We start from the raw sequence: 24,473 nt of genomic DNA on the forward strand, positions 1-24,473 counted from the left end.
ACATAACGTGTCCCAGCCCTTTGTCTAATGGATTTTTAGCAGGTTGGATGGTGGCATCTAGTCCTTGACCCTGTTCAGTTATCCCCATCGACTGACTCATGAAATTCCATCATGCACAGTAGTGTGCTATAAATAAAGCTGTGTTCTTTTTGTGAAATTGAGAGTTCCCTGCCTTTCCTACTGCTTCACGATCAAGAAGTGATCTTCACCTTTTCCAGTCACCTGAGACAGAAACCTAACAAGTCAAGTCACCATTAAAGATCATCTTGATATTCTATTAGAAGTCCACAAGAATACCGCTCGTCAGATTTTTAAAAATTACACAGTGGAACCAGATTTCAGAATCGGGGCCCGCCCCACCAGCAGAAGATCAGCAGCCAAGGGGGTTATGATTTCTGGATGTTTGAAAGACCAGGCTTCCCTTTCAAATCGTCCCTCCTGCTGACTGGTGGCCATGGATCTACCAGCAAGTGCCATTTCTGTAGCTTGGGGTATTTTTTAAAAATTAATGACTTTTAACTTCCCTTTGCCTGGGTACACTTTTCATTCTAAACTAGAGCTTAAAAAATCAAGATTCCTGGGCCAAAACAGGCCTGCATATGTTTTTTGTTTTAATTTTTTTTATTAATTAAAAAAATTTTTTTTAAATATGACAAGAAAGAAACACAAACATTCTTAACATATGCTCATTCCATTCTACACATATAATCAGTAATTCACAATATCATCACATAGTTGCATATTCATCATCATGATCATTTCTTAGAACATTTGCATCAGTTCAGAAAAAGAAATAAAAGGTCAGCAGAAAAAGAAAGAAGACAAAAACAGAAAAAGAAAAATATACGTACCATACCCCTTACCCCTCCCTTTCATTGATCACTAGCATTTCAAACTCAATTTATTTTAACATTTGTTCCCCCTATTATTTATTTTTATTCCATATGTTCTACTCGCCTGTTGACAAGGTAGATAAAAGGAGCATCAGACGCAAGGTTTTCACAATCACACAACTGCATATGTTTTTTGTTTAGTTGTCTAGTGTTAAATATACATGTGTATGTACATGTGCATTTAAAATTTTTTTCTGAAAAAAAGTATAAAATACTTTGAATGGAGGGTATCCTGTCTAGTGTACTGTATTAGTCAGAATTCTCTAGAGAAAAAGAACCAACAGGAGAGAGCTGTAAAATATGAGACTTTTAAAGGTGTTGCACACAACCGTGGTAACGGAAGAGTTCAAAATCCGCAGGGCAGGCTGTGAAGCTGGCAGCTCTGATGAAGGGTCTGGATGAACTCCACAAAAGAGGCTCGCTGGCTGAAAGCAGTGAATGAGTTTCTCTTCTTCTTGAAAAGCCTTCAGCTGATTGGATTATCTTGTTGTATGTGTCTTAGTTGATCACAGATGTGATCAGCCACAGATGCAATCAACTGACTGATGACTTCATACACCAGCCTTCCGGTTTATCAACCAGCCACAAAATATCCTTGCAGCAATGGTCAGGCCAGTGCTTGCCTGACCAACTGGGCATAATCATTTTGGCCAAGGTGACACCAGAACCTAATCATCACATGCACCCATCCAGGTTATCTTTGCCTTTCACTGTCTTTGAGTTTTTTTACAATTCTGTAAATTTTAGAAAGCTAATAACATAAATGATTCTTGTCCAGAGAAATGCAAACTAATTGTGTCCATTAAAATGTAATTGGTTACTGTCTGGTAGATAGATGCATTTTACATCAGTTTGGAAATTGATTTCAGACTCCTTTGAATTGGTTTTAACATCTTACTCATTCTCCTCGTTAATTAATGACTTATAAATTATTTAACATGCCCATTTTATATTTGATTTTACCTTTTGAAAAAAATCCTTTAAATATGTATAATTTTGGATCACAAGAGGAGAGAGTTAAGTGAATCACTGCACTATTGCAGATGCATAGTCATTTTGATTTTTGCAAGGCCTCTCTCTCTTGTTTGTTTTCACAATTTCCTTTTATGCCTGTGCCTCATTCACTTTCCCTTCCCACTCCCACCATGGGCGACTGCTTTCATGTGTATTATGCATCTCTTCTCTCTTGAATGTGTTCTTGCAAAATGGTATTTTGTGTGCATGTATGTTTTTCCGTTGAGGTAAAGCATATATATCAAAGTGAACAGAGTGTACTAGTCTTAAGTGTAGAAATCAGTGATTCTTTGTAATGTAGCTAGCCATATAATCTCCCTGCATGCTCCCTTGGGCCCCTTCTCAGGCAATACCCCAGAGGTAACCACTATGCTGGTATCTATCTCTATAGATCAGTTTTGCACGTTGAACTTTTCGTATGCCTTTGGACATACATACAGAAGGTTCTCTTCTGTGTCTAGCTTCTTTCACTTATCATTCTGCCTGTATGATTCATCCATTCTGTTCTGTGTAGGAGAAGCATGCTCACTGTTATGTCTGAATAGTATTTCGTTTTATGAATATACCACAGTCTATCCATTCTCCTGTGAAGACGAGAGCCCTAATCAGCCATACATTTGCAGCTTATGTCTACATTAACCTGACTTTATTATTCTACTGGCATCATCATTATACTTTTGCTAATATAGGAAAATCTTGCACAGGAAGATAACAGTTGTAAATAACTTCCTGAAAGAAACTCCTCAGAAGAAAGCATCAAAACAGTCAATTACACCCCCAAGTCCCTTTTATCCCTTTTACTTCTCCTTGCTGTGTCCACCAATCCTAAACTACTGTATCATCACCCTTACCCAATCCTAACCAAGACCCACTTCCTTACATTGGAAGACCCACCTTAAAGCAGACTTCAAAATCTCAGTAAACAACCTGACTTTGCCCTTTCCACTCTGACATGCCTCCAAGCCTTTTTCAATGTAGTTCTTGACACATCTTGGTCTTATCAACAGGTTGTTTTGTTGATAGTTTGGGGAGTCAGCATTTAACAAGGGACATGTTAGCTTATTACCTATGTTTGACTCTTACAAATAAGGCTGCTATGAATGTTCTTCTACATGGTATTTTAAGGAAATATGCCCTCATTTCTCTGTAATACATAGCTAGGAATGGGATTATGTGCTTGTGTTTTAATTTACCTAAATGGTATTATGTTATATATCTCACTAAAAATTTGGCAGTTTCACATAAAATCAAGTTTTTCAGCTTTTCTTGAAAAACTGAATGACCTGGCAATACTGGACCAATATTCCTTCACTGCTACATAGCTGAGAAGAAGCTCCCCAAAACTATGAGCTCTCCACTCTGCCCCATCTATGTACCTCCTTTGTTAAATTGCCTATCTGCTCCAGTGGGAATTTTAGGTGGTAATCACTGTTTTGACCACAGCTTGGGCAAGGTAACTCTTTAAGCTCTTTATTAATACTATTCTATTGCTGAGCACCTAGAACAGGTTTTACTAGAGTAGGTAAATTTGAGTCTGAAGAATGGAGCCTGTGCTGGTTTGAAACTACTGTGTTCCCCAGAAAATCCATATTCTGTAATCCTGTTTCAATATTACTGGGTGGGGTCTTTTTTGTTGTTGTTTCCATGGAGATATGTCTCTACCCATTCATGGGGGGGTCACTTACTGGAGCCCTTTAAGAGGGAACCATTTTGGGAAAAGCTTCAGAGACCACACAGCCAGAGACCTTTGGAGATGCAGAAGGAAAATGTCCCCAAGGAAGTCCTTTGAAACTGAGACACTTGGAGAGAAAGCTAGTGGATGTTGCCATGTGCACTCCCAGCTGACAGAGGTGTTCCAGACCTATCAGCCTTTCTTGAATAAAAGTATCTTTCTCTGGATACCTTAGTTTGGACATTTTAATGTCCTTAGAACTGTAAACTTGCAACATAATAAATTCCCTTTCTAAAAGCTGTTCCATTTCTGGTATGTTGCATTCCGTAGCTTTAGCAAACTAAAACAGGACCTCTTTGTCACTGACAGGGAAAGAGAGCAAGGACAGAGGGCAAAAATGGCTCAGGGCATCTACAATTTAATCCAGAACCAATGGCTCCCAGGAAGGGACTGGCAGAGGCTCAATGAGAAATGTCATTACTGAAAGAGACCTGAAAAAGTCTCTCAGTCTCTCTTACTCATTATCAGTGTAAGTAACATTGATGGAACAGTTTTTGCATTTAGGTTGTTGGAGATGCAAAGAAGAGTTAAGATAGCCTCCCCCCACTCAAACTCTCCCCCCCCCACCATTGATGGAAAAGTACTGGTAAGTGATGGTGAGTCTGTTAATCCCCCTGAGTGGTACATTAGGATTCTTGCTGCACGTATGTTCTGACAACTTAAGAAAAAGAGAGAGGGAGATTAAAGTTGACAATAACTAAAAGTAATGCATCATCCTGGACTGGATATATAGTAATGGAGGAAAAAGACCCAAAAGGACATTATTGGGACATACAGAGAAATTGGAGGATAGGCTGCAAGCTTTGATCAATGTTAAATTTCTTGAATTTCTTAACTGTTCTTCAGTTAACCTACATGAATATCCTTGTTCTTAGGAAATGCACATGGAAGTACTGAGTGTTCAAGCAGTATAATGTATGCAAGCTTACTATCAAATGTTTAGAAAATAGAAAGATGAAATAAATGGGTGGATTAGAATGATATGCCAAAGGTGACAAAACATTAAAAGTTAGTGGATCTGGGCATGTAGGTAAAGAGTATGTTGGAGTACTCTGTATTTTTTTTAACTACTTTTGCACCTGTCCTATAAGTTTGAAATTATTTCAAAATAAAATTATTTTTTTTTAAAGCTGTTATGTGGTGATGGTAGCACCATATTTGAGACAATTATCACCACTGAATTGTATACTTGATACTGGTTAAAATGGGAAATTTTACGTTGTATATATGTTATCACATTAAAAGATTTTTTAAAAGAAACTGTAATACACAGAGTGAACCCTAATGTAATCTATGGACTTTAGTTAATAATATAGTTGTTAAAATATTCTCTCTCTACTTTTTCTGTCTTTTATCCTCTCATGAAGGACTCCAGTAAAAGGATTCATACCCACCTTGAATTGGTTGGGTTAAATCTCAATTTTAATGACCTAACCAAAAGTTCCCACCCACAACAGGTCTACACCCACAGGAATGGATTAAAAGAACATAGCCTTTTCTGAGGTACATAACAGCTCCAAACCAGCACAGAAGGGTAGAGCAAATGTACCTTACTAATACAAAATGATAATAGTAGGGAAAACTGTATGTGTGCACTTGTATAGGGAGAAATGAATACTCTGTACTTTCTGTAAACCTAAAACTGCTTAAAAAAAGAAAATAAGGTCTGTATTAAAAAAATAAAACCCCTACTCCCCACACACACACTTGTCACCAGAGGAAAATTGCTGAATTGGAAGAATTTAATCTCATCAAGAGCCCAGTATGGTATAAAAAGAAATGAATCATTAAAGGCTAATACAGCTTCTTTATTATTCTCACAGGCCAGAGCAGAACAGAAATCAAATGCACTTCTGCACAATCAATGGAGGCACATTGACTCCAAGAACCGAGCGAGACTCTGTGCCAATTGAAGAAATATTTCCTTCTTCGGAGTGGGTTTTGTTTCCAGTCTGGAAAGGGAGTGTCTGTGTTTTGGGGAGGCGTGTCTGTGTTTGGTATAATAGGTCCATTAACAAAAGAAAGTAGCCTGTCTGTAGTTTTGTAGGGAACTGCAGAAGGAAGTGGTTCCTCCTATCCTCCTACCATCCTGGGGAGAGAGAACTGGACTCTTCACTATCTTTCCTTATCAATCTGTGCTAAAATTGCTCTACCCTTCTGTGCTGGTTTGGAGCTGTTATGTACCTCAGAAAAGGCTATGTTCTTTTAATCCATTCCTGTGGGTGTAGACCTGTTGTGGGTGGGAACTTTTGGTTAGGTCATTAAAATTGAGATTTAACCCAACCAATTCAAGGTGGGTATGAATCCTTTTACTGGAGTCCTTCATGAGAGGATAAAAGACAGAAAAAGTAGAGAGAGAACTCAGAGAGAAACACCCAAAGAAAGTTGGAAAGTGTTTTTAGAAAGAAAAAGACCCCAGAGGAGCTAAGAGAGAAAAGCCCCAGAGGAGCTGAGAGAGGACCCACAGAAGCCCAGAGAGGGAGGCCACTGGAACCAGAGCTGAAGGCAGCAAGGGACCAGCAGATGCTGCCCATGTGCTTTGCCATCTGACAGAGGAACCCCAGAGGCCAGTGACCTTTCTTCAGAGAAGGTATCTTCACCTTGATGCCTTAATTGGGACATTTTCAAGCCCTTAGAACTGTAAATTTGTAAACCAATAAATTACCATTGTAGAAACCAACCCATTTCTGGTACATTCTTTTGAGTAGCTTTATTAAACCAAAATATATTCCGTATATGAAATTTCCTCTATCAGCTTGGCCTTGTGTGATGGCCTTAGGGTGACTGAGTGTGTTACCAGACAAAGGCTGTGGATTCTTCTGCCCGACACGCTTATAACCAATTCTTGAGACACCCAGGGTTTCAAAGAGAGAAAGAGTTTATTACTAGGCATGTAGTAGGAGAGCAGATGCCCTAGTGGCCCAAAATCAATCTCCCCAAACTGCAGTAATTTGGGTTGTTTTATTAGGGAAGAGATGGGCAGGGTTTAGGATAATGAGCACAGTGGCCCCAGATGATGTAGTTAGAGGTGTTCTGATTGTTGAGCATGCACAGATTGATTACATGCTTAGTCACAGAACGTATGAAAGAAAATGGCAGAATGAGGTCTAGGTGAGTTGGAGGTTAAAGTCTAAGTGACTGTGCATGTCAGATGAGCCCACTTTGGTTAGATCCAGTCTCAGCATCAAGATACTTGGGACTTTGGGTGGTTTAGTTCCAAGTGGACCCAAGGCCCTTCATTAATGAACATAAGGGGCTGTCTTTAGTGATTATAAGACTCTAAAGTTGGAAAACTGGATAACTAGATACAGATGAAGGTTAGTCACAAGGTTTTTACAATCACAGGGGCAGAAGATAAGGACTATACAACCATTATCAGAGATCAAGGCAGCTTGATTACAATTCAGAGATTTCAGGTATTTCCCTGTTTATTCCAATATTCCAGAAAGCAAAAAGAAATATTTATATAACGATTCAGCAATCAAAATCATCCCTTAAATCCTGATTTCTTGGTTACAAGTGGTCAGTGGGGCAAAAGGGGGAGGCTTGAACCATGCCCCCTACAGGTTGGCTTAGCCCATCATCTTTACTGAAACTCAGAGACAACTGCAGTAAGCACAGAGGGAAGAGGGTGACTAGTGGAGACCTAGGAACAGAAGGACAGACCCAGGGTGCTGGCAGACAGCTCTGGTAATGTGAAATCTCGTCATCCCTGTCACTAAGGACATTGCCTTCCAAAAGGGGAAGGGTTATCTTATCTGGGTTACATTTGTATTGTTTAATAGCCAAATAAGTTAGACCCACTTTCATTTGTGTGATTCACAGCTTGCTGTGAATCAAATGATTCTATCAGATGTCAACTAGACAGACAGAGCAATGAGAGTGCTTTTTACACCAGGCTAATTGCTCGCTCCCCAGATCAACCTAGGGGGTGTGCAGGCAGCATTTGAAATCCAGATTTTCGAAGTATGTCATCCTCACTCATGCAGGCCAGAGGCTATGGCTTCGAGCTGTTCCCCAGACAAGAACAGCCAAACCATGCTGCAAACCAGCTGGAATTGAGAAGCCAGAGTCTCCATCACCAAGCTCTACTCTGCCTCTCTTTCTCTGATCCCCTGTGATATCTTCCTGGTTTCACATTGCCTCCACCCCATTTCCAGTTTCAGCCTATCAGTTAACTTGAGCCTCCACATTTCAACCCACTGATTTGTATCCTAGTTCATTACCAGTCACCTTAGTTCCAGGTATAAGCTTTAAGAATGTCTACCAGTCCACCTGACCTCCCTGCCATTCTCTTAAGAATCATTTCAACAAGTAGGCAGGTACAAGTTTCTCACTTTCAAGAAGATGCTGGAAAATATTTAAATAAAAATTATCCTTTAACCTAAATCAGAGGCTATCAGCCTTTTACAAAATTTTTGTTGCTTTTAAAAACTTTATTGACTGCTTTCTTTATGATAAGCCCTGTGCCAAGTGTTTAGTTTGGGCACTATCTAGTTTAATTGCTCACAGCTCTAGAGATACTTCCAGGATTCCAGGGATGTATTCTCAACAAACTAATGCTTGGGCACGTTCAGAAGGTTACAATGATGGAATTATTTACGTTTCAAAACTTTGAAGTATAAACTAGTTTCCTTAGCCACCTTGGTCATCAGTTAAAATGAACTAAAGTCAAGCAAGACCTGTACGAACAGGTTTTTGGCAAGGGTTAAGGGTATAAAACATACTTAGGAACCATTAGAAAGGCATCACTGGGGGAATTAGGTTTAATGCCCTCCATTTTCCATGTAATAACCTGTAGCAGCTGGCCCTCCAAAAGCTCATCAGTTTCAGCAGAACAAGCTATTTCTTGAGATCATAACCACACTTAAACATTTACATTACATTCTACCATTTAATAAGTACATCCAACCTGGCCTCCCTGTGGAGTCAGCTTAGCAACCCAGCCAGTGAAGAAGCACTGGCTGAAGCTGAGCCCCAAACTCAGCAACCCCGTGAGAGTCAGCAGATGGAGGCGCTACCGTTGTCTCCCCACAACCAGCTGTGAGACCTTACGATCGTTAGAACTTTTCAGAGCCTCCTCTCATAACCTATAAGGTTAAAGGAGAAGTCCAAACAGTCTCAACCTTTTCAGATCTGACATTCCATGATCCCACTATTCTCCTATCACACAAGTTATGCTGTCACCAAAGTGCAGGTTCTACAGGGGCCAGGCCAAATAAATGAATAAATAAGTGAAGTTGGTAAATGTGGTGGTGAAGATAAGGGCGAGGATCAGGGATGAAGGACTTCAGCACCCTTATCCCCATTACATTCCCCATTCTCAGATATGGGCAACTGATGCTTCCATGGTCTTGTGTAAAGTGCTCTGTAAGCACAGCCTGGAGACAAGGCCCCTGGCCCAGGTGTCCCACCTTTCAGCCATAGTACCACGCTCTCACCCCCTCTGTGCCATAGACCCTGGGGCTGGAGCTAGCTGAGGACAAGTGTCTGGGATGACGGGACTGGGACACAGCCGAGAGCATGAGCCCATCTGCAGTGGACCCCGTGGAGGACCCAGCCAGAGGATGCAGATCACTTACACCTGCTGTGTGCCCAGCCCCCAGCACCTGTGTGCTCTGCAGCTGAGGCTCACCCCTGTGACCTTCAGAGGCTTGTTTTAAGCCCTGGGGTTACACACTATTTTGGACAGGGGAAGTACCTGGATATTATACTCTGTCCCTTTCCTGGCAGTCGATAGCCAATGACTGGCTGGGGTGGGAGTCTAAAAGCCCATCTTCCTTAACTTTGGGCTGGAATAACTCTGAGGTGTCATTTATGTTCCAGTGCTACCTGCGGGATCAGGCCAATCTCCAACTTCCCCTAGAATTGCACTCTTCCTTCCCTTTCTTATGCTGCTTCTTGATTTCCCTGTCAGTTTCTGCTAGGAATACTTTCTTAATAAATCACTTGCACCCAAATCGTTGGCTCAGAGTCTGTTTTTGGGAGAACCCGACCCACAAGGCCATCTAAAAGCATTAATATCCCACTTTTTTAAAAAGTTGCATAAGCCAAAGAAAGTATATCAGAGAACCAAAATGTAGTTTGCAATCTCTGGCTTAGTCTAAAAGAAAGTTTTATTCCCAGGTCCAATGAAGAATGCAGGGGAACTTGAAAAGTGTAAAGAAATTGATAAAGATGCAAAGATTCTCCAGAGACCTGTATATGTAATGCCTACAGCTCTAAAGGTTTCCTGGTGCATAGAAATCACCTACTCTTCCAAATTTTAAAGACTCCAGAGTGTTCTTTGCACAAACATTTGTTTAGTGTAATACAGTTTGCAAAGCAATCTCTACAATTTCTCTGAAACACCTACAATGTTTCCTCATCACAGATGGTGAGGAAATCAAGGCTCTGAAAGTTGCAAGTCAGACAAAGCTGGTTCTAAAACATGGATGTTCCTCTTGTACTATAGAATGGATGAAAGACCCACAGCCTGAGAAAACTGATTCCAAAACAGATATTTAGCAGTAAGAGAAGAGCATGTGAGAAGTGAGGAGAGAAAAAGAGAGAGACTTGGAAGGGAATATGAGAATATGATGGAGGGGAAAGCAGGGTGCTTGTAGAAGAAACCCAAGAAGGTGATATGAAGAGCTGGGAAAATAAGACAAATGGAGAAAAGACAGAAAATGAAATGGTTTATAAGAAAAGGTGGAAAGGTTGAAGGGAAGAAAGTTTGGTGGAGGGGGATGGAGACACCCCCTGCCCAAAGGAAACAGCAAGAGGAAAGGTCTGAACTAAGACTGTGTGGGTCAGTTTTGAGTGTGATAAAGATCACAAATAACACAGACTCATTAGGCGGGCAGGATGTCAAGACAGTCCCACCACAGGAGATGAAGGAAGGCTAGAAAGCTGTCCTGCCAGCCCCGGCAAAAGCAGATAACTGACAAACTGGGCAAAGGGTCAGTGAACTTTTGCGATAAGCCAGATCAGGCACGGAGACTTCTGGGGAAGGGCAGCAGGCAGGAGTAAGCAGTGGAGTCTGCAAATCATTTAGGAGGTGGAGAGTGCTTAGTAAGCTGTGATTGGGGAAGTTCAGACATTAGTCGCAAAGGATCAGCAAAGGATTGGACAGTGACTATAGCAGGGGAGAGAAAGAGGTATTACTGAGGTACAGACCCAGTCATGGAAACTGAGGTCCAAGGTAAAGCAGATTAAGGTCTGAACTGATGGCCTGCTGGGCTCCCCCTATAATTTTCCCTACTTTCTGGTCAATTTAGTCCCTGAACCTAACACCAGCTGTGAGACAGTGCAGCATAGTGATTAAATGTGTGGACTCCTAAGGCTGATCAGCCTGGGTTGAAATCCTGGTTCTACCACTTGGTAATAGTGTGACCTTGGAAAAGTTACTCAACTTTTCTCATGCATCATAATAGTATCTTCCCCCTCCGTGAAATGGGGATAATAATAGTATCTCCTTTACAGGGGTCTTAGGAAGATGGAGTTAATATGTGCAAAGTAAGTAAAAGAGTGGTTCTGTAGGGTGAATATCATGGAAGACTCAGCTGTTCCGTAGAGGGAGGGGTTGTGTGGCCAGGAAACCAGACTGAAGGCTGTTGGGTGGCTTCAGAAAGGGATTGCAGACACTATTATTAAAAGTCACTGTCAGGAGACCTGGGTTCGAATCCCAGTTTTTTGCCCATGCCAAAAAAAAAAAATTCTCTGTTACAATTTGATAGTTTTATTTTTGTCTGTGGCCTTGGATCTCCCTATGTTAAGAACATATCCCTATCATTGCAAGTAAGTCCTTTAATGGTCAGAAACCTGGCAATAAGCCTGCACTTTGTCGGCTCTTGCTCTTCATCTGTTCTATGCAAACACAAAGAAATTTAATTCTATTAATACTACGAGTCCTACAAACCAGGACATTTCCTGTCATCAGTCCAGAGTCCTACAAGCTGGGATTACCGTGTCCTAACATCTGTTTAGTGTAATATAGAACAGGTAGAATTGTGATTGAAATTGTGTTTGTCTTTTTCAGTGGGAAATTAGGGATATAGCTTTTGTTACGCCAAAACGGATTCAGAGAGATGAAAAGAGTTCACCAAATAATTATTATTATGCATGTGCATAAATGAATTACAAAAGCTATTGGTCCTAAGCTTTGATTTGGGAGGAGAAATAGAAAACCTTCCCTGGCTTTAGCTTTTGGAGAAGACTAATTGGAAAAAACAGCCAGGGTCACCTTAGCAACTGAAATAGCAGGATATTGTAGAATCACACACAGAATCAGGATTTGACTTTCACCCAACATTGACTTTTGAAGCACATGGCGTGTGGTGAAATATTCTAATCATATTTATGCCACACATAATTTTTTTCACCATAGTCATATATCAAATGCGCATCACAAGCTATTTGAAGGAAAATTAGTTAGCAGCTCAGTTTTTCTATTATATGTAAGGTTGCCATAGCAAGCCATGCATAAAGTAGGATTAAATATTAATTTTCCAAGAATTCTGGGAGTTGCAAGTTTTATTTCTATAGATATTTAGTACCTCCTAAAAATGAGCTATGATTGCTATGATAGTTTTAGTAGAATTCCTCTACAACCTTTTATTTTTCTGTCAGGCAATCTAGATTCTGGCTAACGCTGCAGTGGCAGAGAGAGTTAAATGAAAGGAGCAAACTCATTTGCTGAAACCATTTTCCAAGTCTGAAAGATAATGGCAGTGACAACCTAGTGTGGAAAAAAGGTTTGGAGACAACGTAAAAGCTAATCTGCGCTCCTGCTGAGAATTGTAGGATACAATACGATTTGAAAATGGGCTGCCTGTGATGATTCTCAGTAAATAAATACTTCTAAAGGGCCTACTACACAAAAGACATAATATTAAGTGTGGTAGAAGATCTGAAATAAACTCACAACCTCTACTACTGAGAATGTTTGTAACCCATATGTACTCGAGACGGAACAAACTTCAGAATGATGCCACAGTGTGTCCATTAGGACTCACTCTGCTGCAATAAGAAAAGCTTGACCAACAGAGGAGATTTGGACTCAGCTACTTGGAAAGTCCCAAAGTCAAATGGGAATGGGCCACAGGTGGTTTGACAGTCATAGTCATCATTTTTTCTGGGCTCTTCACTATTCCTCTCTTAGGCTGGCTTGCCTCGTAATCCCAAAACGGCTGCAGAGTTCCAGGATTCACATCTGTACACCAAACCAATCATTCTGAGGAAAGGGAATTTGTTTTCCAGCAATTCGAGCAAGAGTTCTGAAATTCACTGTGATTGAACATTCTATCACATGACTACTCAAGTGATGGATGTGTTCATTAGCACATGGCAATTCCAATTCCACCATGGAAGGAATGAAGGGTGAGCTTTCCTCTCTTCGGTGGCAAGAAGGAGGGATAGATAAACAAAGGAGAATCTTGGTACTATTAACAAAGGAGAAAAAGGAGATGGACATTGTGTAGGCAACCATGCATGTTCACTTAGGAAATTCTGAAGTCTCTGTTGGAATTTCTTAGAAGGTTTCACAGTTAAAATGGTAGCCATTTTGTTGAGCCTAGATCTCTTGTTACAATTAAGATAATTTACTTTTCTTTTATCCTGAGTGGATCTGGGAACACGTCAGTATTTTTGCTGGTAACAGCCCCTCGTGGTTTTGAAAAAGTCTATTAAGATAATGCATCCATTGTGACACAAACATTTAAAATAATTTGGATCCCTTTTGCTTTTTGAATTTTGGCTGAGAATTGCCTATATTGCTATTTTAACATTTTTACTTTTCCTCTCTGGATACTCTTTAATGTCTCAGAATATCCTGTTACAGTAACCATCTCAGTGCAGCCCAATGCTCCCTGTAGCTAATATTGAGAGTCTACTATGTTCCACGCCTATGCGCTTTTCTCACTTTAGTCATATCATGCCAACAAAAATACGGTAAGCTAATGTAATATTACCTTCATTTTAAAGATGAGGAAACTAAAGATCCAAGAAGTTAAGTAACTTGCCCTAAAAAATGAGACAGCAGAGCCTGAATTAGAACCTATGACTTTCTGATTCCAAAGACCACTTTCTTTCCATTAAGCTAAACTGCCTCAAAAACATAATATTTCAGCTCGAGCAATAGCTGAGCATAATTGGTAACTAAAAATCATTCCTGCACACAGTGTAAATATAAGGAAAGAATTAGCATCAATGCCTGTAGGTTTGTCACTTGAAAATTATTCCAAGGTTAATACATTAAAACAAACTAACCTTCCTCAGTATTCAAATTGTGTCTCAAACTATCCTTCCTCAATATTCAAATTGTGTGTCCTCCCCAAATCACTTAATTCTCCTTTAAAGTCAAGTTTATGAAGTGGTATGCATTATAACTTAGAAATGATTAATGATTTGACAAGGCTAATAGCAATTTTATAACCCTACTTCAAGTCTTGTTGATTAATGGAGTTTAGATAAGGTTACTTAGACTTCAAAATATGGAAAATGAACACCTTTTGCTTTAAAGTTAGTAGAAATACACTGACTCAAGCATTTCTTGGAAGGGGTTAAAAAAGGGAAAAATGCAAATAATTATGTAACGTTGAGTTGAAAGGAAGGATAAAGGGCCTCAATTAAAGCCATGCCAAAAAAAGTAATTAGGCTGCAAATCATTGTCAGGATGAACTGGAACAAGAGAAATGAAAAACCTGGCCGGAACAGAGAGGGAAATGTCATAGTTCTGTCACTTTACATTAGCACAAAATTATCCTCTCGGTGACATTCCTTTTTCTCGCTTTGGGAGGAAAGCTTCTATCCACACATTTGCAAATGTTTCTGACAATCTTAATCAGCTCTTCCTCCTAACAATCAAAGCATTATATTCCCAAATGTCTTTCCAATCTTTTTTCCTCTAAAATCACTGACAAAATATATAACAAGTATAATTCTGTCTGGGTTGTGTGACCCTGAGAACATTTGCCCTAGATACACTCTTAGAAGGATAAAGAAACTATAGCCCTATAGTACATAGAGGGACCCAGTTAATTTGATCCAAATATTGTGATTTACTGGAAGCAGTTACAATTATTAGAAGATTTTTTGAAAATTTTCCGATTACCCTGTTCTATTTTTCTGAAACACTTTATGTTTATTCATCATACAAACTTCATACAAAACAATATCCCCCTTTTGTTAAGAATACACACACACTTGGAGATTTTCTGATATTCTTTCAAGCAGTGAGAACAACCAAATCAACAGGCTGAGACTTCCATCTTGGGGTCCACCCCTATGAAACTTATTCCTGCAAAGGATGGGCTAAGCCTACTTAAAATTAAGCCTAAGAGTCACCCCCAGAGAACCTCTTTTGTTGCTCAGATGTGGCCTCTCTAAGCCAACTTGGCAGGTGAACTTACCGCCCTGGGCTCCACTATGTGGGACATGACTCCCAGGGGGTGACTCTCCCTGGCAATGTAAAACAGAAATCCCAGGATGAGTTGGAGGCCAGCATCATGGGATTGAGAAAGCCTTCTTGACCAAAAGGGGGAAGAGAGAAATGAGATAAAATAAAGTCTCAGTGGCTGAGAGATTTCAAACAGAGTCAAGAGGTTATCCTGGAGGTTATTCTTATGTGTTATATAGATATCCCTTTTTAGTTTGTGGTGTATTGGAGTGGCTGGAGGGAAGTACCTGAAACTGTTGAACTGTATTCCAATAGCCTTGATTCTTAAAGACAATTGTATAAAGATGTAACTTTTACAATACGACTGTGTGATTCTGAAAAAAAAAAGGAATACACATACACATTTCCACTAGCCTAACAAATCAACCATTTTTCTTTTCTCATGCCCATTTCCAGTCCATATCTTTATGCATATAAAATTAAAAGTCTGTCCTAATTCAATTTTATACTCTGGTTTATCATTAACTTTGAGTGATAAACATTTTACAAATGGCTATGTGAGCTTCATAAATTTCATTTAAAATAATTTAATGACACCCAATTAAAATAATGTTCCATAGTTTACCCATAATTTTCCTGTTGTTGTACATAGAAATTCTTTTCAATTTTTCCTGATTATAAATAAAGCTGCTGAGAAATTCATCTCTCACAGAACTTTCTCTGTATTTTTATTTATTTCCTTGGGGCAAATTCACTATAATTTTTTAAAGTGTGCCTGATTCAGACAGCCACTACTAAAATAGCTTCAAGATTAGTACAATAGCTTTAATTCAAACTCCACAATGTTGAAACTAAATGTCAACAATATGTTTTCATACACTTTTTAGTACTTTTAATAGATTACAGTGGATCTTAGGCTTTCAACCAATGCTGTCCAATAGAAATATAATGCAAGTCCCATATGTAACTGCTCACTTTTCAGTACATTAAAAGATATACAAGCAGGCTAAATCAATTTTAATAATATCTTTTATTTAGCCGGAAATACCCCAGATGTTATCATTTCAACAAAGGAATATGAAAAATGTAACTATTCATTCTTTTTTTCATAACAAGTCTTCAAATTCTGTTGTGTATTTTACCATACAGCACATCTCAATTCAGATGCTAAATTTTTATCGGAAATACTCGCTCTGTATTTACAGTTTAAAAAGCAGATTCAGTATGGCATTTCCTCAAAAAGTTAAACAGAGAATTACCATATGACCTGACAATCCCACTCCCAGGTGCATACACTGAAGAACTGAAAAGACAGACTCAAACGGATCCTTGAATGCTCGCGGCAGCATTAGTCACAGGAGCCAAAAGGTGGAAGCAACGCAACTGTCCACCAATAGATGAATGAATAAATAAAATGTGGTATATACGTAAAATGGAATATTATTCAGCTATAAAAAGGAATCGGATTCTAATACATGCTACAACATGGATGAACCTTGAAAATGGTAAGTGAAATAAGCCAAACACGAAAGGACAAATATCGTATGATTCCACTTAATCTAGAATATCCAGAACAAGCAAATTCTTAGAGACAGAAAGTAGATTACAGGTTACTGGGGCCCAAGGGTAAGGGAGAATGGAAAGTTATTTCTTAATATGTATAAAGTTTCTGTTTGGGGTGATGGAAAAGTTTTGATAATGGATGGTGATGATGATAGCACAACATTGTAAATATAATAAATGGCACTGAATGGATAACTTAAGAGTGACTAAAATGGAAAATATGTACTAGTGTATATGTATATGTTAGTACAATAAAAACTGATTTAATAAACTGTGGCATTCAAGTGTTAAAAAGGTAAGTTCACATACCCAAGTTGTTCAAAACGAACAATGGCTTTCCAGTAACTTAACTGAATGTCAATTTTTAAATTCAAACTAATAAAAATTAAATAAAATTCAAAATTCAGTTCCTCAGTTGCACTCAATGTATTTCAAGTTCTTGGTAGCTACATGTGGCTAATGACTACTTTATTGGACAGCATAGATGCGGGTACTGATTTTGTAACTGTGATTTTTCTGAGTTAAGAGCTATAGTTCACAGAACCATTAATTACTTTAGCATTTATTATTTTTTATTTATATTCTATTAGGAAAAAAAATTTTGTATTGACTTTCTTAAAAGTGTTTCGCCTACCTCCCAATCAAAAAAAACCATCCAATAACCATTTGTATTCATTCTGGTCAAAATGGCACAGGGAGTCCCAGTAGACAGAGCATCAAACTCTTCTTACTGATTTAAATAGATGGATACTTAAACAAGATTTTTGTAAATGAAATGTTCCCATATGGAAAGAAAATGAGCTCTTTCAGAAGTTTTTTCTGGAGGTGGGAAAATTCAATTAACTGTTTTCATAGCACCAGCTGGTTCTTTGGAGCTGAAAGAAATAACACCTCTCAAGAGTGAGCATTTATTTCACTCCCAGTCAGAAATGCAATCATCCTGCCTTCCCAAGAGATCAGGCTACCTGTTAAACAATATTGATGCCTATTAGGATGACAAATAACAACATGTAATAAGGACATGAATTCTTACCCCTGTGGCTCTTCTCAAATCATTATTTAATTTGTCTATGTGGTTTTGGTGCTAATAAGTTTTAAAAAATTCTATTTCAAGTTGAATCTGTGAGAATGTGGTGTTTCATGATAGTTCATGAGTTAAAAATAAGTATGACAGCTCCAATTTTATTTTGGGAAATTACATTTTATGAGTGCTTATTATGCATCGGACATTATTATGAGCATTTTAAAATGTATTAAAGTATTTATATGTATCTAAATCCATTCCCAGGATCAGGTCAGTCCTTAGACATCTTCTCTTCCCTACCAACACTCACTTCTTACGTGAGTTCATCTAGTCTCATGTCTTTGAGTAACCTGCATACTTTACCAACTCACTATCCCAGCTTGGACTGGATTCCAAACTCATACACATAACTGCCTTCTTGACACCTCTACCTGGTTGTCTACCTGGGTCCCCAACTTAGTATGTCCAAACCCTGATGCCACCACCACTCCAACTCACACAGAAAAGCAAACTTGCCTCTTTCTTCTGCCACATTCAAGTTACCAAATTGGTTTAATTTTATATCTTGACATTTCATAAATTCATTCTCTATATCTGTCATCACTGCCCTAGTCCAAGGCAAGGATGCTTTCTACCAGGACCAGAATAACAACCTCCTAACTGATCCCTCACCTCCAGTTATTCTACCTTCTCCATCTACTTCCATCTTAACACTCCAGCTTCTTCTGTGGTCTTTTACCCTCTCACATGTATGTGTCCGCTGTACTATAATTTTTTTCTAACTTTTAAAATATTCCAAAGCTTATCTTCACCTGGAGAGTGATACACCTGCTCATATAGACCTTAGAACAGTGTCTGATGAAGAATAAGTGCTATGTACTTATTCACTTTTGCGGTGGAGGGGGCAGGTGCATGGTCTGGGAATGGAACCTGGGTCTCCCGCATGACAGGCGAGAATTCTACCAATGAACTACCCTTGCATCGCCCTGTACTTATTCACTTTTATCATTATTATTTTCAGAAATATTTCCATAACGGTTCATAATTGGCTATTTCATTATCTTCACAGACTACATAGTTCATTTAATCAGTCCAATATTTGTACACTGAAAACTACAAAATATCATTGAAAGCAGTTAAAAGAAAAAGGAGAGGCATTCTGTGTTCATGGAATGGAAGACTTAATATTGTTAAGATAGCAATCCCCCCAGATTAATATGCAGATTTAATGCAATTCCTATGTAATGTCTAGGCATCTTTTTTTACAGAAATTGACAAACTGATCTCAAAATTTATATGTAATGCAAGGGCTCCAGAATAGCCCAACAATCTTGAAGAAAAAAGAACAAAGTTGCAAGACTCACACTTCCCAATTTCAAAACTTACTACGAAGTTACAGTTATCAAGACAATATGGCCTAAAGATGATTTGTAGATCAATAGAATAGACTTGAGAGCCCAGAAATAAACTCCTATACTTATGGTCAATTGATTGTTGACACAGGTGCTAGGACAGTTTGAGGAAGTGTAAAATTGTCTTTTCAAAAAACGGTGCTGGGACTAGCGGATATTCACATGCAAAAGGATTATTTGGACCCCTACATTATATTATACAAATAAATTAACTCAAGAAAACTGGTTCATCCTAAATGTAACAACCAAAAGCATAAAGCTCTCAGGAGAAAACATATGTGTACACTTATATGGTCTTAGGTTAGGCAATGATTTCTTATATACAACACAAAGTGCAAGCATTTAAAAAATATCAACAAATTTTGCACTTTAAGGAACACCATCAAGAAAAAAACAACCCATAGACTAGAAGAAAACATTTGCAAATTATACATCTAATAAGGGACTTGTATCCAGAATATATAAAGAGCTCTTACAATTCAATAAAAGGAGACAAATAAGCAATTAAAAATAGGTTAAATTAAAATTAAAAAAAAAAGATGTGAATATATATTTCTCCAAAGAAGATATTTAAATGTCCAATAAACACATGAAAAGGCACTCAACATCATTAGTCATTACGGAAATACAAACCAAAATCTCAAGAGAAATACAAAAATATGTCCACACAAAGACTTGTGTATGAATGTTTATAGCAGCATAATTCATAATACCCTAAAAGTGGAGATAACCCCAATGTCCACCAATTGATGAATGGATAAACAAAATGTGGTATATACATACAATGGAGTATTATTTGGCCACAGAAAGGAATGAAGTACTGATACAAGGGACAACATGGATGGATCTTGAACACATTATGCTACATGAAAGAAGCCAGTCACAAAGGGCCACACGTTGTATGATTCAAATAACGGATTGGGGGGTAGGGGATCACTAAAATGTACAGGTTTTCATTTTAGTGTGATGAAAATGTTCTAAAATTGTGGTGATGGTTGCACAACTTCGTAAATACACCCTTAAAATAAATCATGACAGTGTACTACTTAACTGGTGAATTTTCTTTTTTTCTTTTTTTTTTTTAGGACACAATGAATTGCTTTCATTTTGGTACACATCCACATTTTAGCATGTAGTGGTCCTGAACAGAAAAATAGGAGAAGGCAGCAATTTGTCAGAAAGTCAAGCCCGGCAATTTCGGGGATCTGCTGTGCACAGTGCGTTCTTTCTGAATCCCTACTGAGGATGGAGAGAGGCAGCAGCACCAAAACCAAAGTATGCACTGAATTCAAGGTTCTTTTTGTTCCAGTTGTCAGATTCCAAGCTAGACTCAAATGGATTACAAGGAAAACCAAAGGAGAGCCCTGTTTAAAACTTCTTCAATTTTTAAAAGCAAAAGCAATTACAAGGAAAGAACGCAATTCATTCAGAGGGACTGTGTATACTGACAGAGTTTTCATGTGGCCTTTCTCTGAGTTTAACCTCCAAGGACTCTGAAAGCTGACAGGGCTGAGTAATCCTGGGAATGGTGCTTTTCACCATATCACAACCTGACCTAAAAAAATGCATCAGCTGACCATGACAGCAGAGGGTGGCAAGGCTGAGAACCCAATTTTCATTTCCCAGGCTGGTGAAGAGTAAAGAAATCTGATTCCAAAACTAAATGAGGAAGGTCAGAGGCTTTCCAACCTCACCTGATGGCTTCTGACCAAAGCAAGGAACGTCATAGAAAGCAGTGGGTGAAGGAAGGGATGTCAGGAGGAGGGGGGGAAAAGCAGCGTCCTTTGATTAGCGGGGAGGAATAGATATGGGGAAAGCTCTGAAAGAATTCCTCACCAAAGGCCAATTTCAAAGGGGAGCAGAGTTGGGGGGGGTGGATTACTATCTATTCTTCAGCCAAGGGTGGCAGTGAGATTGGGGAAAGGGTGATGGCTTGGAACGGGGTAGTCATTTAAGACTTAAAAAAAGAAACTGGGGGGTGCAGATGAAGCACCCACAAACACCCAGTAGTCATCCCACAGGGGTGACCAGGCCCTACAATCTATATCAAGTTGACTGTGTGATGTGTCTTTTCACGGTTGAGGTAGATGTGCCCTACCGGTTATGAAGGGAACCAATTTAAATACACTTTCTTGGTCCCAGAATTTCAACCACATGGTCAGTGGTTACACTTGCCAGTATGATTTGTTATAGCACAACTAATATATTTCAAATGGACAAAAAAATAGTACCATTTACAGTATCTTAAGATAAAATGCCTTTGAATGGGAGCTTCCTTTCCAGTATTTTGATATCTACAAGATCTGTCTAGAAAATTTACTGCCATGGAAAAGGAAGGCTGCTTAAATCAAATGAGGGTGGGGGAAGGCTTGTGGTTTTTCTTTTGGATTAATTACTGTAACACTGTCCTTCAGGCAGCTGAGGGAGTTTCATGTTTTCTTTAGACATCATGAGGCACCAAATCTCTTGTAGGATAACTTTGATGCTGTATGAATTTTGCCGTTTTGCTAGCACTGATATGGCTCTTGGGTCCACCACTCCATTAGAACTATTAACTCCATTCATATTAATTTTTGTTTCAAATCTTACAAACGGGGGTGCTTCTGGGTATTTTATTTTCTTTTTTTCTTTTTTCTTTTGTATGGGCAGGTTCCAGGAATCAAACCCAGGTCTCCAGCTTGGCAGGCGAGCATTCTTGCCACTGAGCCACCGCTGCACCGCCCCATTCTATTTTAGGGCTGTGTTTTCGGTTCTCATAAATTGTCTGAGCCCGTGGTAGCTGCCATCTTGCCTCGCTGTCCTTAAGCAGATGAGTTTTATAGCATGTAAATTATATCTCAAAAAAAGAGAAGGAGGTGAGGGAGTAAGCCATGCACATAGCTGAAGAAAGAATATTCTAGACAGAATGAACAGCTAGAGCAAAACCTCTAAAGCAGGAAAACATCTGGTTGTTTAAGGAACAGCAAGGAGGCCAGTGGGGCTGGATCAAAGTAAGGAAGGGGCAGACTCATAGGGGACAGGTCAGAGAGGTTGTTCATGTAGAGCCATGTAGGTCATTGTGAAGACTTTGCCTTTAAGGTAAGTGGGATGGAGAACCTTTGCAAGTTGGAGAGCAAAAGAGTGACCTTACATTTGATTTACATTATAAAAGTATAAGTAAGCCTGCTGTGATGAGAGATAGCATGTAGCTGGGCAAAGGCAGAGTCAGAGAAACTAGTTTGGAAAATGATGATGGGACTCAGATACCATGGATAAGTAGTAATGAATATAGTAAATAGCTGGAATCTGGAGATATTAACTCATTTAATCCTGACAACAATCCTATGAGGTAAGTAATCTACCCATTTTGCAGATTAACAAACTGAGGCAGATATAATAAAGTAGCTTCCGAGGTCACACAGAACAGAGGTAGCAAAGTTCTGAATTGAACCCAGGTAGTCTGAATTCAGTCTGGTCTCGAGCATAATGTATTTGGTATGAATGATACCCCCTGAAGTTATGTGATGGGATGGCCTTGACTGGATTAAAGGAAACTTTGAAGAGAAAACAGAATATGGTTGTTCTAGTTTGCTAGCTGCCTGAGTGCAATAACCAGAAATGGAATGACTTTTTAAAGGGGGAATTTAATAAGCTGCTAGTTAACAGTTCTAAGGCCAAGAAAATGTCCCAATTAGAACAAGTCAATAGAAATGTACAATCAAAGGTATCCAGGGACAGATACCTTGGTTCAAGAAGGCCGATGAAATTCAGGGTTTCTCTCTCCGGTGAGAAGGCACGTGGTGAACACAGTCACAGTGGCTCTCTCAGCTGAAAGGGCACATGGCGAGCACGGAGTCATCTGTTAGCTTTCTCTTCTGGCTTCCTGTTTCATGAAGCTCCCCAGGAGGCATTTTCCTTCTCCATCTCCAAAGGTTGCTGGCTGTGGTGCTGCAGCATTCTCTGCTCTCTCCAGACCTCTTTCATTCTCCAAAATGTTTCCTCTTTTATAGGACTCCAGAAACTCATAAAGACCCACCCGAATGGGTGGAGACATATCGTCCTCTAATCCAGTTTAACAACCACTCTTGATTAAATCACATCTCCGGGGAGATGATCTAATTACAGATTCAAACATACAGTATTGAATAGATTATTCTGCCTTTACAAAATGAGATTTTGATTAAAACATGGCTTTTCTAGGGGACACACATCCTTTCAAACCAGCGCAATGGTGGATAGAGTGGGTTATTTATTCAGTTGCTAGTTCCCCACTTCTGATTTGCTCACAGAACCTGGATTTCATCCAGGCATTGGGAGGGTAGTAATATATTTAAAGAAGGTAGGATTCTCTTTAAACCACAGGAGATAAATTATGATCACTCTAAGCCAGTCATAGTAACACCGCTCCTTTAACCTTTGGTTGATCTAAGGGCAGGCATTTATAGTGGGCACTGTTGGCACTCTGCCCAGATCCCTTTCCATTGATTTTACATTTCTGTGCAGCCCTACCTCCCACCTCGACCCTCCCCCCCCTTATCAATGCACTTTTGCCTCCAGTAGCCAGGACCTTCAACTCTTCATGAGAAAATTGCTTTCTAGCTATCACAGCTTCTTTGGCCAGTGCTTACAAAACAAGCCTGGGGTGGCCTTTGTTTTGATTGATGGTGGTGGTAAAGATACAGATGGCCAGTTCTCTGGCCTTGAGTAGGGGTCACACTGACTTTAATTTATAATCCCTTCCTCAGGACTTCAGGAATCTGCCTGAAATTCTACCTTGACTTCTTCCTCTTCCCTGTCCTGCTTCCCTTTTCTGACCTTCACCCCCACCTCTAGATTCCCCCTAGAGCACTTCCTCAGTAAATCACTTGGACATAACCCTCATTTCAAGGCTGCCTCTGGGGCCCCAGATCTAAAACAGTAGGTGGCCCATTTCAGGTCAATGAGATGTGAGGCTACTTTACGGAAAGATTTTCCTCTGTGATAAAATAAAACAAACAAAATGAGAAAAAAGATTTTTCTTCCTTGATAAAAAGAAATTTAAACCATAGTTTCTCAAGCTCTGACACTTTTAACATTTTGGCCTGAATGATTCTTTATTATAGGGGTGTGTCCTGTGCATTGTAAAATATTTAGCAGCATCTCTAGATGTCAGTGGCACCATCCCACCTCAGTTGTGACAAGTAAAAACATATCCAATCTTTGCCAAATGTTCCCTGGGGGACAAAGTCGCCCCCAATTTAAAACCACTGAAATAGAGGAAGGAAAGACATGCCCTTCATCTTCTCTTAAACCCACTTGAATGAAGAGAAGGTGCTTGGAGCAGCAGCTGCCATCTTGCCACTGAAGGAGAATACCAAGAGAATCCCAGGGTTCCAACTCATTTTGAAATGGGTACAAACTGTGGTACCACCTACTATCAGAAATTACCAATCCCATTGTTATAGTTAATTTCATGTCTATTTCAATAGCTTATGCTGTT

This window comes from Tamandua tetradactyla, chromosome 15 (assembly GCF_023851605.1).
Source record: "Tamandua tetradactyla isolate mTamTet1 chromosome 15, mTamTet1.pri, whole genome shotgun sequence".
In the NCBI taxonomy this organism is placed as follows: Eukaryota; Metazoa; Chordata; class Mammalia; order Pilosa; family Myrmecophagidae; genus Tamandua; species Tamandua tetradactyla.